The sequence below is a fragment of the Cydia fagiglandana genome, chromosome 15 (assembly GCF_963556715.1).
Source record: "Cydia fagiglandana chromosome 15, ilCydFagi1.1, whole genome shotgun sequence".
In the NCBI taxonomy this organism is placed as follows: Eukaryota; Metazoa; Arthropoda; class Insecta; order Lepidoptera; family Tortricidae; genus Cydia; species Cydia fagiglandana.
The window spans coordinates 10,352,978-10,368,721 of record NC_085946.1 but is presented as its reverse complement, the minus strand read 5'-3'; the positions used below and the strand labels follow the sequence as shown (position 1 = coordinate 10,368,721).

General features: G+C 36.9%; 1 protein-coding gene across 1 annotated transcript in view; it reads left to right on the top strand.

Annotated features, from left to right (window-relative positions):
* LOC134671587 (serine/threonine-protein kinase minibrain) overlaps nt 1-15,744 on the top strand; it is a 154,514-nt gene that overhangs the window by 6,828 nt on the left and 131,942 nt on the right. The window lies entirely within an intron of this gene.

Below are 15,744 nucleotides of genomic sequence, written 5' to 3'. Positions count from 1 at the left end.
GAAGATAGTCGTATTCGTCATAAATCATAATATATTGGACAACGAATTTTTTAAAGCTAGAAAAATAAGAAATTCGGTACATTTAAAAAAAATGTGTGTAAATTGCATTTAAAATTTAATATGTATATTTTATATTCATTTACTAAGATGTGGATATGCGTAGGTACATTTTCATTCGTAGTTTCTGCAGTTTTTTGAGTATTTTAAGAAGCTTTTCAAATCATTACTGTTAAATTTGGCCAATAATTTTCATGAATACGAAAATGTATACGTTTTCAGTTTGTTTTGTACTACTTAAATATTAGTATAGACTCTAGGATGTAAATTTTGCAAAACAAAACACGGAATAAAGTATGATTCCTACTAAGTAACTTAAAAACAAAATTATTAACCATGTGAAATAATAACAGAAAAAATAAATCCTACGCCATAAAGTTGTAAAAACTTTTGTATGAAAAATGTGTGCACCTATTCTGCTCGTCAAATTACAGTTACGTTTATCGAAGAGTAGAAATCGAATGTAGTTACTCACTCGTAATTACCAGTGTTAAAAAAAGTAAGGTGATATTGAGAAACTCGTTTTGTCTGTTTTACTGTCCTATTCGACATCAAGTTGTTGCTGACTACACTCCCTGGTGCTGTGTCATGAAGGAAAATTAACACACACATGCTTAACAAAATGTAAAATTTCTCAATTGCCAACAGTAGACTTTCAATACGGCGATGCATTAATTTTATTCCAGTGAAACTTGAAACAATGATTCGACCACGTGGACGGTGTGTGGGCATTCGAGCCCCGATGCGAATACCGCGCTCAGGTGCATAACAGCCAATTACGTACTGACGCAAACGTCGCTTGTGACCTTGTTCTGTTGAGAATGCGAATGTATCGGCCCTGAATGGTAGCGACGATTTCTCCACAGACTTCCCGTTAAAGGCTTCAGAGTATTGTCGCTTGTGGAAATTTCTGTGATATAGTTTAGTGACAATTAAACTCACTACAGGACCACACATTATCCCTTTTTTATAGGTACAGACTTTTACAAATATTTCACAATTAATCCCGTATCTTTAAATTGAAAATCCTAATATTGTAGGACTTTAGTAATGCACTCCACTTTCAGATTTGCCAGATTTTTTGTATACATTTTGTTCTTAGATATTTTAGAAGCAGCTACAGCATGTACGCCCTTCGTTTGACAGACAAGAAGATGTGTAAAGTTTCGAATCGTCTATCTACTAGATTTTTTCCATCACTTGATTATTGTAGGCGTGATAGCGATGAACATAGACTATGATCTTCAAATTTCAAAGTTTTCGATTAATCAGTTGAATGTAAAAGTTGCTTTATAGATGTTTCACGACCTCAGATATCAATGCTATTATTGTTTGGGACTGTAGATTTCTCTCTAAGTAATCTACCTGCATCAGTCTGGACTTGCCTTAACATTGGTCACGATTCCAATGCGCCGCGACAACTATTTGCATTTTAATTGGATTATTTTGTTCTTGCTTACATATTATACGCGTGCTTTGTCACCTCGGACGACATTGTTTTGTCCGACATGTAAGCCGATTAAGTTTCGCGTGCTGGTGAAATTTTATGGACTACTGTCATTGTAGCCACTAATAAGTTTAAACGTTAAAAACAATTTAGTTTTTACCTAAAAGAGATCTGTTAATTAAAATAATTATGCACTTACGAGTTACGAGCTGGAACTTATCTTTTTTCTGAAAAAAAAAAGCATTTTTATTCATAAATATAAGTCATGAGGGTCTGCCACGTTTCAGTAAACGACAAGACCGATCGCGCGAAGTGGAGAGACAGAACCAAAAAAGCAGACCCCACAATCAGAGAGATCATAAGCGGCGTGTAGTAAATTAAGCGAACAGATTGAAAGTTGTCAGCAAAAATTGAGTTTTAGCGTCCGTTTTTATAAGGATGGACTAAGAAAAATGGCTGCTAACCGCAGATCTTAGTAGAGGCTTCATGGGTCCTTATATTAGCTCGGCCTCCAGGAGGTGGTAGTCTTGATCTATTCAAACAGCCATTTTCACCAAAGTGTACAAGTGAATTAAGTAGGTATAATTTGTTGTTGATTCTAATTTTACCACCTTTTATTATGATAACAGCGATTTCGTAATTAGCTAATTAATTAACGTGGATATTAAACCTAGCTACTGTCACAGAATAAATAATAGTACTAGGTACAGAAGACTCACTCTCTAACAAAACGCGTCTGTTACGATCAGCACAGATATGGCCGCTATGTGGCGACAGCGCCACGCGCGGCTAATGGCTTTCCCCAAAATTGGGGCGGAACGGATGTACTTTTAGCTACCTCTAGCAAAGCGACGAAATCGCGGAGTGAGCCACGCCTGCTACTGTGAAGCATCGTTGCAAAGGTGTGACGAGTTTTCCCTAACGTGCCCCTCGTGCCGGCGCCGTCGACCGTCGACCCCGCCAAGGTTTTTGCGAGTCCAACATTACTGTTACATTTTAATAATTGAATGACTGTGGAAAGTACCAATAGTAACGGTAAACATCATAGCTGTGTTATGTGCGGAGCTTGACTTATTATTCTGTACAATGACCTGAGGAGCCAAATTTCGTTTTCTTTTTTGCGCATCACTATCAACATACTCGTACTTAGTCAAAAAAAGTTGAATATGATCGTTTACTTTCATGGAACACTATGTTTAAAGTTGCAGCACCAAACAGTCTAGTTCGAGACCAACTCGCGCATCGAGGGTTCTCTATAACGAGGGTAAGACTACTAGGAAGTTCATAAACTATGACGATGACGGTACTGGGGAAATGATATCAACTGGATTGAGGTGCAATTGCAAACTTTGGTATAGGCCTAAGGAATCTTAAGTTTGACTCGCACTTGGTCGGTGTTTTATTATTATCTGTTTTTAGTGTAGCGTCAATAGAATTAAATAATTAAGACGTAATTCAAGACGCATACAAGAAACACATTTTTATTTAAATCATAATATTTAAACCCAAAACTCGATATCATAATATTCATAATACACAGAAATATGTTACGTAAAAAATAATAATAACTTGCGAAGTACGAGTTGGACTGAAAGGAAAATATTAAAACGTAAAAAATGGGCAACGGTAAGGATTCTTGGGGCGTGAGGCCAACTCGAACTTGGTCGGTTTTTTCCTTTTGAGATATATGTAACCCTGAAGACGCTAAACAAAAATGAAATTTTCTTAATGAGAAGATAGAAAATTTTGCCCTCCGAAAGTCATTTCTCAGAATGTTTTTTTTATGGATGTACAAGTATAGTTTGATATCTTAAACATAGTACCTACATAGTTTGTTTTTATAATATACTTATTCTGGAATTTATACAAGCTTTACGAAAAATAATTCCTAATTCTTTAGGGTTTCAAAAATAGGTATTCTTGACAATGTATTTTATGGCACACGTTTTCAAAAGACCAATCGTTTACATACTTTCCTTCAAAATGACGTCCCGCGTGAGATAACACGTCGCTAATGCGTTTAGGAAAACCCGGCCATATCAGGCGGCACGACTTATAATACCTAGTCAAATAGCATTCGGTCAGGATTCGCGAAGTGTTCGTCGAAGCTCCAGTGTTAATTTATCCCCGATGGGCCCCAGCGTCGTTGACCGCGGTGTTTTTGCGCATCTCGGCACAACGGTCGACGTCGCCTGCGCAATCACATGCTCTCTTTGTATGGAAAGCTGCATAATAGACGTATCGTCACAGAATAAATAATAGTACTAGGTACAGAAGACTCACTCTCTAACAAAACGCGTCTGTCACGATCAGCACAGATATGGCCGCTAGGTGGCGACAGCGCCACGCGCGGCTTATGGCAAACCCCAAAATTGGGGTCGAACGGATGTACTTTTAGCTACCTGTAGCAAAGCGACGAAATCGCGGAGTGAGCCACGCCTGGTATCGTCAGGAATGTTGAGAGTTTGTCAGGATTTATTGACGACATGAAATATCGATGGAACTCAAATCCAACACTACTCGAGTTTTCGATTTGGAAAGTAGCATAAATTAAAATCCCTACATGATTAACATGCTTCAGTCTCAGCGTCTCTAGGCTTTTCTTTGTGACTCCGTTTTTCTCAAATGCTTTTAGGTTTTCCTGATTAACTACTTTGTGTATAGACATGTGATTTTGTTAATATTCGTCATAAAGCATAGAGTTTTCTGTTCTATAGAATCTGTAAGGTGCAGGGGGCAATTTAGACTTCGGGTTAATTTAAAATAATCGAAATGTCTTCCATGTTTTACATTATTAACTAGAGTCACACAAACACATCTTTTTCGCTATCTGGACATATATGCCACTCTATAGTTGGTTTTTTTTTTAGCATTAGACAGAACTTGAAAGAAGGTATGCGATCTTAACATGTCTTTAAATTAGAAAAAACGCTTTTTAAAAATCAGTAACTATTACTTATGAAAGCAGAAGAATATAAATGATCGTATTAGATTCATAATTGTTACATATTTGCCGTAACTTATTTTTAAAACGTGTTTTTCAATTAAAAGACACGTCAAGATTGTTTACCTTATTTCTAATGCTAAAAAAACGAACAATAGTTAATAATATAAAACATTGAAGATATTTCGTTCAGTTTAAAAATTACCCCGCAGTCTAAATTGCCCCTCTGCACCTTAGTCTAAATACCTTTCAACTGTTTTTTTTCTGGTACACATCGCTTTTAGTTGGTTGGCTGTCCCTTTTCTGTCTGGTGTAATCTGTGATAAACGTGGCCGGGTTTAATGCAGAAAACAATAGTTTTCTGAATAAATCCATAGGTGTTTATGTTTACCCAAACATGAACACCATGTATGGAAAGGTTTGGAGGTGGGTACCTCACACACACTTATACACTTATATACACACACACTTATATACTTTAAATTGAGTAGAAATAGGTTATTTATTATTATTGTAACTTTATAATTACCCACACTTAATAATAATGCTTACTTAACACGATATCTAATACATGTGCTTGTCTAAGTGCGAGGATTCACGCTAAATCATGTACCTGTGTATTTTTTAATCAATACAGTAAGACGTAATTATGAGCACTCGTTCAGTGATACAGCTGATTAGATCACACATCACATAACATGACTGCACATGAGCGCATCGGCTGAACCATTTGTTTTGTTTTGCGCGGCCAACAATGAATGGCGCTAGCTCGTAGCGGCGCGGGCGCGGCGTTTTCGCGCACAATTCGGCCAGCGCGCCCCCGTGGGGCCTCGGGTGAACGGCCAGACAGGCCGTTAAACCTGCGGCCTGCTAAACGGCCTCGCGGGCCTCAAGCCAACCCGATTCCGACCCGACGCTAACTAAAGCCTCATAAGTACTATATTTTGTCTCTAAACATGTATAGTCAGCATCAAATAGATAGTGACGGCCGAAGTGGTCAAATATATCGGAACATATCCTTATTGCTATGGTAACAAAGGTGTGTTAAAAATGCTTTGTCTGTTAGTATTTACATATTTGATGCTAAATTTAAACTCGTCTTTATTATATTTATCTAGGATTTATTTCTGCATGACTGTTACTTAAATTTGAGTCGCTTAACTTCAAACTCGGGTAAATCCATCTGTCAGATTATGCGATTTTGGTATTAAGAAAACGTAATAGGGTAGATATTTGCTGAGAGGAATCAATGGATTTACCCGAATTTGAAGTTAAGCGACACATTTAATATCCCTATATATTTCTGGATTGGATACAAATATGATTAGATCCCGCCTGCCATCTTTTTTATTTAAATCCGTTGTTGTTAAGTTCAAGTTATTCCAATGTTTGGCAATTCTGATAAAGCCATTGTGCGACTGCTATTTTTACGTTACCGCGACCTTCGCGCTACGGAGGTGCATGAACTTGTCTACTCACCAAATAAATAATACGAGTTTAAATGTTTTTAAAAACTTATCCGTTTTGAACTAGGTGTTTTTTTTATAGTTAAATATTTGCTATAACAAAATTCTATTAAAATGATTAAACGAATATTATCATTTCGAATCCCTTTTTTATATGTGTACATTATATACTTACTAGGAGCCAGATTTCTGTTACAAAAATGACATTTTTGAAAGCTGACAATTCAAATCCATAACAAAGAAATTTATAATCAAAATCAGGTAATATTAAGCCAGCATATTTCCGCTGTTTTAAAAAACCTAAACATTGCTACATTATAACTTTATGATTTTTTTATTTTATTTATTCAAACATATTACACAGATTACTTTTGATAACTGTTAGTTAAATGAGCAACTATCGCCGCTATTATTAATTATAGGATATTAAAGTCATAAAGATTAAGGTGGAACGCCAGTAGACCAGTGGTTATTACTGTGATAAAATCGCCAAATAAAAATTATGTTATTTTTCATTTACGACCCCAAATCTTGACTAATTACCTTAGCGTGTAATTATACAAATTGAGGGCTGTTTCACAAGCTTCCACCCTACCTACATTGTTCTCAACTTACATAGCTATTTATTAAGCGTCATAGGACCTAGATTTCTACGGCCTATACATTTGTTGTCGGTATAACTCGGATTATATTAAACCATAATTTCCAAATTATTTATTTACTAATACTCAGTTTATTCTTTTGAATCGACTTCATATTCACATCACATAGAATATCGTTCGATAAGGTTAAATAGTTTAGATATTTTTTTTGTATTTCCGTTAATTTCAGGGGTGCATTCCTGAGCTTAAATTAAGTAACTTTCTCAAAGACACCGATATTCTAATTAACTCCATTTCGGAGATAATCAATAATTTATTTTTTCCTATAAGGTCTCTACAAGCGTGTACACTTGCCTTAGGGCCGGTTTAAATATTGATTAGTGTTTAGAATGAGTTCATGCATTTGCTACTAAACTTAAGTACAATTTCGGTCGATCGATGTTCGAAATGACATTGATATGTCACAGATTTCAATTGTTTGGTTGAGTTAAATGTAATGCCCGTGTTACAACAACGCTATATGCTACCTTTAATTACTTTTTAAACAAATTATTTTTATTCAAAAAAAGCAAAAAACAATCTTTTTTTGAAAATTAACTATGCCATTTAGTTCCCTTAAACGTACTTAATCATACCCCGAAGTTAACGGAATTCAATAAAAACACGGTGTATAGGTACGTGGATTTTCTTGATTAGATATTCTCTTTTTGGAACTAAAAGTGTGCTGGGATTTTTTTATCTTAATCTGAAAATGGTAAACAGCCATTTTACACATAGTCGGTTACCGTTACCTGTTAGGTATTAGTAAATTGTTTCAAGGTTTTTTTTTACAAACTTTCTAAATGAACAAGTTTCCTAGATGATAGGTAAGGTATTGTTTGTCCTTCTATCTCCAAATAAATTTTCGCTAAAATAAGCTAATGCTCTCTCCTATCTAATGCCCTCTTATACAGCTCATTAGTGTTGCTCATTTCAAATAAAAGAAAAGAGATTCGGAAATGCTCCTTGCGCGAATATCCAATTTTATTGGTACACGACTGCGTATGTATTTAATTTACTTTCCCATAGCAACCAGGACGTCTTACTACTAAATTACTATAATTCTAACGTAAGTATATACATAAATACACGCCATAATATTAGAAGAACCAGGGTCCTGGTCTCCAGTAGAATAAGTGGAACAGATAGTCAAGGCTAGTTTTTGGGTAGAATCAATATATTTTCTATTCAAACATATTCAAAAATTTACATTACATTAGACGTAATAGGTTTACAATATATTCTGCAAGTGCAGTACATATGCAACCTCCAATACATAATAGGTAGATAACGATAAGCTTACACGTGGCGCCATGTTATATTATGCAATCCGCTTTATACATTAGTTCTGTTCTAAATTCCAATGCGTGCGACACATTTTCCTAAAGCCTTCGGGCGCCGCCGATCGATCCAAGGCGACGCTCATGTGGCTGCAGTGTGACTATGAAAATGTAGTGGATGCATTATTCTCCTGGCTAAGTGCTTAATAGAAAACTCACTGAATTATTCACAAGTGAAGACACCTAATAAAAGCGTGCTCGACAAGACGGTGGCGGTCGATTATGTAAAGAGATGAGATCTATTCAGGACTAATATCCTGGTGGGACTGTTTACGGTTCGGCTCTAGTTCGCCCCGAGCTCAGACGGGACGGGAGAGCACACTGGGACAGGTGGAATGGAACGTCTGCGTCGGTGCTTTTTCATTCTTTGTTTGCATCGAGGATTTGCATACAATCGGAGAAATTGCGTGGCTGGCAGCAGTCGGGGAAAAAAGGAATTCGTGTAGTTTTATGCATATGACTGTTCGAAGTGCTAGCCCCTCGCTTTTCTCGCAAACGTTTCATAGAATTTTTAGTAAGAGCGCTTGCTTATTGAAGGTCTACTTTTGAAACATTAACAACTGATATGTAGTATGATTTTCATGAATACACATCTGAGTGAGCGCTTCACATACTCGTATCATTTATATTATGATAAAATGAGTCTGTTACAAAACAATCATATCTCATTCATAATATTAGCGATGCAATTAACGGATATTTTTTTAATAAAATGTTATATGTATCAAGCGCGTTACAGTGATAGTAAAAGAGATCCATAGCCGTCGTAGTACGTATCGCACCGATAAAATCACCGGCTCGATCGGTCAGTCCAGTCCAGAGTTTAGTGATGTGTTTGTCATCTGAATCACGTGGGCATGCTCGGTTATTACTGGCCAGCGGTGGAGTCGCGCGTTAGTTGTGGCCTGGTCGCGCCGCGCGCCGGCACAGCGTCCTTATCAACGCGGCTTTAGTGCGCATCGAGTTCCACGTGTATAAACATTGTTGTGCAACAAAAACAACTGACGGACGCGCAAGGACGCCGATGCCGCTGCACCGTTTAGAAACCACCGCGATACTCCTACCAAAATGTGATCGGTCTTGTTGAACGAAGTGCTTTGTTTTGATCAAACATTACACGTGTGTGGTCTCAGTTTATTTTATAATCGGTCAGTGTTATGTGTAGTGATAAATCAATCATATGTGTAGTGTTATGCGTGAGAAACCCATTGCCTGCCGACAGTTCGTTGGTTAAGTGATGTCTGTTAAACTTGGAAGTGATTTTTGTGAAAGTAAGCGATTTACTGCTAAACAAAACATAATTTACATCGAGTTGTAAAAGTTCATAAGTATACAATTCCACTCATAAAGTTGGTATGCATGCACTTTTGCAGCTCTGTGTTCCTAACATAGGTTAATAAATTAGGTCGTTTGTAAAAATCATTTTACTATGGAGGGTTTCAACCTCATTGCTAGCTGCTTCGCTTCAAGGAGATCGCCTTAATGGATTCTTCGAAGTCTCGGTCACAGAATTGCGCAGTTACTCCGAACGGGCGGCTACCAAGTACCCAGTATATATCTTATAGTACTTACATTTCAACTTCATGTCACGGCCCCAATACGACCTTGTGCTTAATGCTACTGCCATAAAGTTCACCTAGAGACCCTCGAATAATCGATTCAATTGTGAAAAAATTAAAACCTTCCGTGCAGCCAATGTTAATATACAGATATGTCATGTTTACAAATCGTTTCGACTTTGGAAATGTCTTTTTATTAGGTCATTGCTATTTCGCAGTCGCACCGGTTACTAAGTAGGTAACGTGATTTTACATCATTATTTACATACTGATAATAACACTCGGTTCATTTCTATGTGAATTGCAGCATGACGGATCGGATCTCACGACTTTGTTATCACTCGTCATTTAGAACAAGTTTGTTACTGACGGCAACTACTACCCGATTGCGTAAGAAATATCAGTAGAAGAAGTTTAGCAAAAATGTACTAATAATTGCGTTAGTGTTGTGCGAACGTGATCATGCACCGCCCACAAGCGTCCGACCGGCGGCTAGGCAGTCGCATTCCTTGCATAGCTACCACAGGTTGTCGGCCGCACCGCGGCCGGTTCTCAACGGCTTCGCACTGGTGACGTAGCGACACGTCTCTGCGTTCCTCGGCCCGAGTGCCCACAAGCCCTTCCTCGCCTCCCACAACCCCTCTGACACCTCGGAGGGGGAATCCTACCTTATCACGAGGCCCTACTTACTGCGCGCTTCATAAATGCAAACTAGATTTGCTTAATATCCCACTGTCAAGTACAATCTCGGGCTTTCTCTTGACACTACCTTTCTCCGAATTTTGATTTGCACTTAAATTTGGTCACCTCGTCCGCCTACTTTGCATGAATCATTGAACTATTCTGTGAGTGTTCGCCGTAGTGAATTGTAGTCGTAGCGCTGGAACGGAAGTGCACTAGTCTATCTATTGTAAGAAATCGTTTTTAATGCTAATAGGCGGATGTGGTCTGATTTTCAATCGGCGCTGTACATTCATCTCGGAGCGCGCCGAGCTAAGCGGATGTTGATAATTTTAACATGTTTAAGTGTGTCTTGGGCGGGGAGTATTTTGACCAAACATTTTTGACACGATCTTTATATGTCTTCTTGTCGCATTTTGTACTTAAAAAAAAAACAACAACAACATAGAAACAACTAAAAAAGAAACAAGATAAGTAATTAGGTTAGGAACGAGATCAAACGATCTCTTCTTTCTCCAAATTCACTATTGTGGATTTTTTATCGATAATTTTTTTGTATTAACTGCATATTGTCTTCGGTTACTGCAGTTATTAATGAAACAATTTAAACGACGATTTGAACCGTTTATTCACGTCTCGTGGTCAGTGGATAAAATGAGAAAAATGTGAATCATAATCATATCATTATGTATAATCAATTAATCATAATTACCCACACATAAAATACTTATCACCAAATTAAGGTAGGTCATAGATAGTTTAGTCACTCAAATAACAAACTTATTCGAGTAAAAAAAATTGAAACATTACTAATTCCTCTTGACAGAAAAAAATAATTTCACCAGTCTGTCAGCAGATGCCGGACGACTTGTGGGCCAAGTTAACCACAGAGTGGGAGCCCCACGAGTCTAACCGGGGAGCCGGCAGGCCTCGTCGGCGATGGCGGGATAACATGGACTCCTTCTTGAGAGGCTGGCCAGATATTGCATTAAATAGATACGAGTGGAGGAAGAGGGGGGAGGCCTTTGCCCAGCAGTGGGACACAGTGTGCTTTGAATAATAATAATAACTGTCAGCACATGTATTAAGATTGTACAGTACCGAATAACTTGCCTTTATCGATTCAATATATGTTGATGTGTGCCATAACAGTCGCCATCAGACATGTCGGAGCGGCCACGGTGCTCACAAATATCTGAGCACGCCTTTATCGTCAAGGCGTTAGAGTGCGTGTTCAGATATTGTGAACACCTCGGCCGCTACGATATATCTGATGGCGACCTAACAATACGACTGCCTACGCAGTTGAGTTTCATGCGGTCACCCGGTACTTGGAACACTTAGAACACAATATCACCTCAGAGTACATGCATACACGTGTGTGTGATATTTGCGTCCCTCGAGGAAAACAATAATGGTATGGAATATCTTAAATACGTAAATTGAGACTTGGGAATGAGGAGATATTGATATCCGCTTTGATTTTGGCCAGATGCCTACACGTGAAATCCAGTAAGTTCCGTAAGGCGAACATAGCTTAATAAATTAATGTTTTTCGTTTAATCGTTAATATATGAAGGGTAACCGGATAGAACATGTCTAATAGACACTTTTAATGTAACATTTAAGTGATTATAATCTTATTTTACGAAAAGTTATTAGACGTGTACTTGTTACCCTTCATCATATGCGAAAACTATATATTGAAAAGTGGTGAGTGTCGTGGAACGATGTTAAGAAAGGCTCGTGACATGTTTATGTTCATGCTCATTCTCATTGTTTTATTTTGTTCTATTCTCATTAGTCAGTTTAATTAGGTACATATTTCGCAGTAGTATGGTTTGTTACGCCAAAATTAGACACATCTATCGCACTAGTATGGCTTGTGACGCCAAAATCTTACACTTTTTTCGCCTAGCCCCCATCCGCAAATAGGGTTCCTTGGGGTGGGGGGGGGGGGCGTGTCTAGCCGTTTGTGTTATCTTTGTAAATGCGAATATTGGGAATATTATTACTTTATTAGACATGATTTCGATTTCTAAAACATCTATGTTGTATGTATGCTTGAGTAAAGATTTGTTAATTAATAATTACGAAGTTATTGATAAGTTGAGTGGATCTCATTCATTCTTTTTTTACAATGTTTTTGGATTACTCTAAGTGAATAAAAAGGTATTTTATAAAAAAGTGTATCAATTCAAAAAACATCCTGACATTTTGGTGTTCCGTCCCCATTCCTGACAAAAGGCCAAAATTCCTGACATGTCAGGAAAATTCCTGTCACCTGGTGGTAACCCTATATCCGCAAACCGTCCGATAAGGAACTTCGTCCCAAAAACCTTCGATGAACTTGCGGCTTTTAGTAAAACAATTAGGTTAAAATAAATAAATAATGATAGGTTAAAATTTAGTAAATTAAATAACGTAAAACAATGTGAAGTAATACGAACTCACAAGACGCTGAACAAACTTTCAGCTTAGCAGAAGTAGCGGCGAAACAACGAGCGCCGAACGGAGGTGTTTTATTATGAAATGTCATCCCGGGCCAGACGGTACATAAATAAGTCTGAATTAACTTGTCTGCGACCTTTGAATTTAACGCGGGAAAGTTCACTCTCACACCTCGGATTACTAACTAAAAGATAAATACAATTCATTGGATCTGTCGATAGATTATAATGAAATGGTCGCTTTCATGTATTCAGTTGTTTTCAGTTGTTTTAGTCTAATTCATTAATTTCCAAAGCGTGCTGTTTTTAATACTTGATAAAATAATGTTCTTGTAATTTTAATTTAAAGTTTCTTTGAGTTTTACACTTTGCAACTGCACTCTTGAAAGAGATTTTTAAATACGTCAAAGTGAATTTAGAAACCTCAATTTGTTTACCGTAAAATTACGTCTGCAGTTTGCAGAACTAGTCAAAACAGCAGCCGCCTGTGCTTGAGTATTAAACGGCGTATTAGCTTTTAAAGTGACGTAAAAACTAAATTAATCTTAAATTGTGTTTTCTTAACACTTTAGTTAATTACAGGCCACTATACCATTAAGTCACAACGCCAATGCCCTGAGGCCTTCATTAGCCTAGTTAGCTTACCGTTGTTCTATTATGCTTTTCAACCGCTTTAAATAACATATAAACTTCTCGCACCTCTCGATTGAGTTAGAATTGTAAGTTAAACAATTGTGTCATCGATCTGATATCACCATATACGTGTAACGGTGACGTAGACTTACTCATGGTGATTCACACGTGAGGCGATTTGGGAAGCGGCTGCGGGTGGGCGAACAGGCTTGTTAGCGATCGCAGTCGAGTCCAATGCTCAGGCAACCAGTGAAATAGTTGCCTTAAAGTAACGCTGCTGTGTTGTAACATTTCGGCATACTGTATCGCATCACAGTTAGTGCAGTGGGCCGAGCCGCTCGTACTCTACTAGGTTGCCGGTTTTTTCGAGACATATATCCTCTAGCGGCCCAGAGACCTATAAAAAGGTCTCCTGTTCCATTCTAATTTGAATTTAGAGCTGATAAAATAAAATTTCATTTTGCTTGGCACCGTTTGACGTATGGGCGGCTAGAGGATATACATACGGACGGATAAATTACGAGTCACAAGCGAGCGCACAGTGTTTCGTCTAGAACAAGCTAGGTGGACAAAATTATTTTTTTGTGTTTTTGGGTAGTATTATGGTTAGTATTGTTCAATTAAATATAATTTACTAAAAATTTTGAAATACCATGAAAAAAACGTAAAAAAATTAAAATAAAATATATATTTAAATTAATTATATATTTTTTTGCAAATAATTTATTAACAAAATAATAAACAAAATTTTACAGTTCTTTAGATACATTATTTTCATACTATTTACTTAAAAATATACAAAAAAATAGAAATATAATATAGAAAATTAATTAAAACTTAACTTATTATTAATAATTAATCTGTTAATTAATAATAACCTAATAATCTGTTCTAACTCATGTATTATATCAGAATAATAATTGTTTTCCTTGTTTTGCGTAAGTTTTTTAAAGTTCTTCTAAAGGATATAACACGCTTGTACCTTTTGCATTGGACAAATAATGATATGATGAATATTTATGATAATCAGCCTTCATTGATCACATTTTAGTCTGCTTGTAAGTTTGTATTTGTCGATTTTGACTCAATATAATATACTAATGCCTCATTAACACTTAGCTGCCTAGAATTCATTGAAGTACCTACTGCTGTCGTAAGAACAAGACTACGTTGGCTTATATGGACTTTCTCTAATTTTTTTTAAACATTTTTGCCGTGTTCTATTTTCTGCCGATCACGAATCAATCGGAATTTCGGCAGCAGTTAAAACATAGGTAGGTACGTAATTGTACCAGATCTTTAACTCCGCGTTTTTTTCGTTTTAAAAGGGGAACTTATGAAGTTTAATTTGGGTCTTCCTGCAGGATTAACATTTTCAGACGACGTTGATGCACTTGGTCTAGTTATGTACACTTGTTTGGCCATCCATAACACTTTTAAACTTTTCCACAAATTGCTTCTTTAAATCTTGACGCACTATTCCACTTGGTATTCAGTTTTGATGAATAACTGCTTAAAATATTTTTCAACCGTCTCTCAGACTCTTCTTTGAAATCTCGTAACTCATATTTTACCAATATAAACTGATAAAGGTGGAAATTTTCGTCGTTTTTCCCCTTATTTATCCATTCTTCAAAAACCCCTTCCTTAAAATAGAGAAAACGTGTTCTGCAAAAAAAAAGAAAAAAAAATGTTATGCAAATTTCTGCAAAATGAAATATACACCATCATAAACTAGAATTATGCAAGTAAATAATATCAAAAATCTAGACCGGTGTCAAGCGGTGTCAAGTATTTGCTAGTCTATCAAAGTTCTAAAATGAAGAAAAAAACACCACGTTTTTAAATGCATATTTATTGCTCTATACGAGCATTATTACAACTGATATGAACATGTTTTTATGAAAAATATAAAGTGCTTACCTTCAGTTATAAGATCTATTACCAAAACTTTTCATAAAATAACGTTTTACTTGTAAGAGATGTTGTTGAACGCATCACAAAATAGCAACTGATTTAATTGTGCAATTGCACTTACCTCATTAGCTGACTTCTGCACCCTATGACTCGTAAAATTAGAAAGTTAGACATAATCTATTAATGGGTTTGGGGGTTTCAACATGTTGTTTATCATATCTAATGACTCATTAGAGATAATTTGATAACGACTTTTGTCCACCTAGCTTGTTCTAGACGAAACACTGTGGAGCGTTTGATCTGGGAAATGGATCATTCTTGATCATGGTATTCAATGGTGCTCAAAACGAGCGCTCAGGGCGTAATTAAATGTAACGTAAGACGGTGGCTACGAACGATATAGTTATTACGAAGCAGTCGCGAGCTTAGGTTCGAGTGTTCGGATTGCTTGCCAGCGATTGTAATAATGCAAGGTGAATGAGTCCTCATTCACATGGCAATTTGGGCTATTATGCCTTATTATAACGGCCTGAGCGACAAGCGCTTTTGCGCACCTTTATCATAACCATAACAAGCCCGGTGCCGAAGCTGTTAAATATATTAAAAGCG